General features: G+C 41.9%; 1 protein-coding gene across 1 annotated transcript in view; it reads right to left on the reverse strand.

Annotated features, from left to right (window-relative positions):
* The window catches only part of MAP3K4 (mitogen-activated protein kinase kinase kinase 4), a 140,244-nt gene that overhangs the window by 48,112 nt on the left and 87,477 nt on the right, over window positions 1-4,655 (reverse strand).

Genomic DNA, 4,655 nt, shown 5'->3' on the forward strand with positions numbered 1-4,655 from the left:
TATATATATATATATATATTTTTTTTTTTTTCCCATCTCTTTCCCTTAGCAAAATCAAGCCTGAGGGCTTTCAAATGCCCTCAGCCCAATTTAAAACTCCTACTGGACTCACATCTTCACCACTCACCCAGCAGCAGGAGCTGGACACCCACAGTCAATCCCAACACCTTGTCCACATTTGATCCACCCGAGTCCTGCCATTTCACTGTCTACGTTTCCTCTGAATCCTTATACTTCTTTCTGTATGTATGCTACATCCTCTAACCCAAGGACTTGCATGTGCATTCCTGGAATGGCCTTGAACTGTCCTCTCACATCTGCTCTGGACCCCCAGCCTACTCCCCAACTGCAGCCGGAGCCCCACGGGCTGCCTGGGGTGCCTTCCTCTTGCCGGGCTCCTTTCCCACATGAACTGCACCTGCTGCCAAAAAGGGGCTTCTCTTGATCTTTCTCTTTACAAATTAAAAAGAGGCTAAAAAAAATTCTAAAAAGTATTCCACAAGTATCACCCAGAATAAACAAATGTTAATATTTTGTCATATTTGCTTTAGGTATGTTGTTGATTTTCTTTAATTTTATTTTAAGTTCTGGGGTGCATATAGATATTTTTTCAATAAGAAATAAGACACCAGAAAGTTAGTTTCTCCTTTGTTCTCACTTCACTTCTATCTCTTTCCTCCCTCCCCAGAGGCAATAATGATCATGAATTGACTATATTTCCTTCTAGTCTATAAGCTTTTAAAAACAATCTCTTATTATAGAAATTACAACATATAGTATTGTTTGGTCTAAGTTTTTCATCTGTTACCTGAACTGGATTATAACATGTATAAATTTCTTATAAGTTGCAATGCTCCCTCCTCAGAGAAGCCTGACCTCCACACAAAGTCAAATCTAACCGCAGTCCACAAAGATCTGTGCCTTTCCTGAGGGCATTTTTCTCAGCTGTAGTCTCGCTCACAAGGTTCTATAATCACCGCGGCCCCCCCCATTCTTAAACTCTAAGAGGGAGTTTATGCTCGGCACTAGTTTCTTGGTCCCCGCATGGTGCCTGCCTGGCACACAGTGGATACCCAATAATTAATCTGTAGGATGAAAACTTAAGAGCTTCCCTGCTCCTTTGCTCTTTATTCTTCTGCAGAAACTCAAATTGTGCACATCAGCTCTCTCGTGTGTCTTCTACAACTACCATATCTCGCCCATCATTTTCATATTTTCAATCCTTATAAATCCTTTTAAGTGGTTTCCTTAAGGCTATCACATGTTCCTCTATCATGTATTATTGTTTATTGTCTTGGTTACTTCTGAGGCCAGGGACCCAGGAAATGAGGTAGCAATTCATAGCTCAGATTTAGATTTGACACCTCAAATCTAAAGTGATCTCCTTTGACCTACATGCTTCAGGGTCTGTTTTTCGAGTACAGTGGATGTCGTAACACAGAGTAAAGCCCCCAAGGTCACAGACTTTCTGCATCACAACTTGCTCATCACTGCTTCCCCTCCCCCTGCTAAGACAGCTCCCATTCAGCAGTCTTCCTGGCAACCAGAGAAAGCTGTGGTGTCGCTCTGCTCCTTCTGTCGGGCAATTCTTCAGTCAGCAACAGAATCCCTGGAGAGACATGCTCGGCTTCTGTTATGGCTGTCACACCCCTAGATATCAAGGCTCTAGTTAATCTCTGCGTGGGCCTTCTGGGCCTAAGGTGGAAAAGTATTTAGAGCTTGGGTTCATCTTCATTTTAGTTTACATTTCAAGGCAAATAATTCTAACAGTCTTTTTATTTTGGAAGGGTATGGGAAAGGATACTGTGGCCAATTTCCTCCTTCTCAGAAGAAGGAATTTTTCTGTTTGCTGTTTTCGGTGGGTTTCCAGATAAGGGTGTTGTGTTAAACATAATTTGATTGCCAATTCAATTGCTATTCTTTCCTTCCTTCCTAACAGAAACACTGATTTTGTTTGGGCTCCCCTAGTCCTCAGGACACACCCCTGCCCTGATTCTTCTAGCACATTATAGGCCATAATTTTAAAACACTGACAGTTTCCAGTTTTCTCATCTGTGAGAAAAGAGATGCAGATAATTGACAGCAATGCCAAAACTAAACTCTAAGCCTTTCTAAAACTAACTAGCTGGGAATGTTGGTAAGTCACTCAGCCTAGGCTTCCACTATCACACAGGCTCACCAACCGGCTGACCAGGAAGGCGTGGTTCACATGCCCGATGTTCCTCACCCTGCTCCCCTGCCACTACAGGATAAAGGGCCAGCAAAGACAGTTTGTGAAGCAAAGCATATTCTGTCTTCTTCTTTTTTTTTTGAGACGGAGTCTCGCTCTGTCACCCAGGCTGGAGTGCAGTGGCGCGATCTCAGCTTACTGCAAGCTCCGCCTCCTGGGTTTATGCCATTCTCCTGCCTCAGCCTCCCAAGTAGCTGAGACTACAGACGCCTGCCACCTCGCCCGGCTAGTTTTTTTGTATTTTTTAGTAGAGACGGGGTTTCACCGTGTTCGCCAGGATGGTCTCGATCTCCTGACCTCGTGATCCGCCCGTCTCGGCCTCCCAAAGTATTGTGTCTTCTTAAACTTCTGGTTTAGTTACCCATAAAGAGAGAAAAATAATAATTTGCTTGTTGCTTTTTTCCACAACTTTTCAAGACAAAGATTTTTTTGACATAAGAAATAGATAGTGGACAAGTGTGGTAGCTAATGCCTATAATCTCAGCACTTTGGGAGGCCAAGGCAGGAGGATCACTGAGCCCAGGAGTTCAAGACCTGCCTGGGCAACACAGTGAGACTCTGACTCTACAAAAAAATTTTTAAAAATTAGCCAGGTGTGGTGGCACACACCTGTAGTCCTAGTGACTAGGGAGGCTGAGGCAGGAAGATCGTTTGAGCCCAGGAGGTTGAGACTGCAGGAAGCCGTCAACACACCACTGCATTTCAGTCTAGGTGACAGAGCAAAACCCTGTCTCAAAAAAGAAAATAAATAGATAGTATTGCAAAATACAACCATTTTACACACTTAGGTCTTTTATATAGAATAATTTCTAACTCATTAAAATGATTTCTTGCAATATGCCAGATATAATATGTCTCATTCTCAGCCACATTCTTCCTTCTCTACTTCTACTACAGAGGCTGGAAAGCTCAACATGTGAATTCCCAGCCTCCATGACAACAGTGAGGCATGCAATAGGTCTGGTCAACAAGAGGCAGGGGAAATTTGCTGGGTGGGGTTGCCGGGAGAGCTCCTATTGCTCTGATAAAAAGGTCTGGACTTGGCTGGTAAGGTCTGTTTCCCCTTTTCTTCCCGCTTAGAAAGTGAGAGTGGTATCTGCAGGTGCTGCAGCCATCCTTAGAGAGGACACTGTAAATGTTAAGCAAGAATGAATGCACCCCACCTACAAGGACAGAGTTTTCTTTATTATTTCATTAACCTGTCACATTATGCAATTATCTATGCATATACCCTAATGAATCTAAGGTGTATTTACGATACATGAACACTATCAGACATTACGGAAAACAAGAGAATTTCAAGTTATAGCCCTTGGCTCATGAAGCTTTCAGTCTAATTAGGGCAACCTGAGAAAAGAGTCTCTGTTCTAATTGTAACTGCTAAAAAGAGTTCAAAGAAGGTATAGATAAACATAGGCTAAAAGTTAAATCATATAGTTCTAATTGTAACTGCTAAAAAGAGTTCAAAGAAGGTATAGATAAACATAGGTTAAAAGTTAAAACTGTCAGATAAAGCTTTCTAGAGAAAAATCAAACCTGAAAGTAAGCCTTAAATAGGCATATAAAGTGGAGGAGGGGGCATTTCTACCAGGAAAGAAGAATGTGAACACAGGTTAAAAGCACAGGGCACATTCGGTGTATGTGAGAAAACAGGAGGTCTCTTTTTAGGATAAAATAAAAATAGGTATACTCCTGCCCAAACTATTTACAAGTCCTCAAATGTGCCAGGTTCCTTAACTAACCCTTAACTCATCTTTTTAAGATTCAGCTTCCTCACTGGAAGTGCCTCCCAGACAACTCAGCAAGCTTCTCTGCTAGCACCTAGCCCTCGGGGGTGTTAGCATCTACCATGCCTAGTCCCACCAGACTATGAGTGTCTTGTTGATCTTCAACACTCCCTGAGCCATGCAAGGTCCCCAGCGCATTGTAGGTATTATAAAAATGGCTGATGACAGATGGTTCACTAACGTAGTACCATATTTTGATTCTACTTCTGAGCCATTCTGCCATAAGATGAACTATTCTACAAGTAAAGAATGAACTAGGTTAACATTTGTCAAAAATGTCCTCCAACTTAAAAACAATTGAGAATTTTTAAAATGTGGATTTCAGAGAAACACATGTAATCTAATACCAGATGGAAAGACTCTGATTCAAGATCACCACCACCGCCCCCCACAACACGCACACACAAGCAATACTTTCAGGGATCATTTCTATAATTCATTACAAGAGAAGTTTATCGGAATGGGTATGCCAACGTTGTTTGCAAAACAAGGAAATGCAGGCTTACTTTTTTTAAAAAAGAAAGACAAGAAAGAAACAAGAAAGAAAGGAAAGAAAAAGAAAGAAAGAAAGAAAGGAAGGAAGGAAGGAAGGAAGGAAGGAAGGAAGGAAGGAAGGAAGGAAGGAAGAGAAAAGAAAA

This window comes from Rhinopithecus bieti, unplaced genomic scaffold (genome assembly GCF_001698545.2).
Source record: "Rhinopithecus bieti isolate Rb0 unplaced genomic scaffold, ASM169854v2 scaffold_3948, whole genome shotgun sequence".
Taxonomy (NCBI): Eukaryota; Metazoa; Chordata; class Mammalia; order Primates; family Cercopithecidae; genus Rhinopithecus; species Rhinopithecus bieti.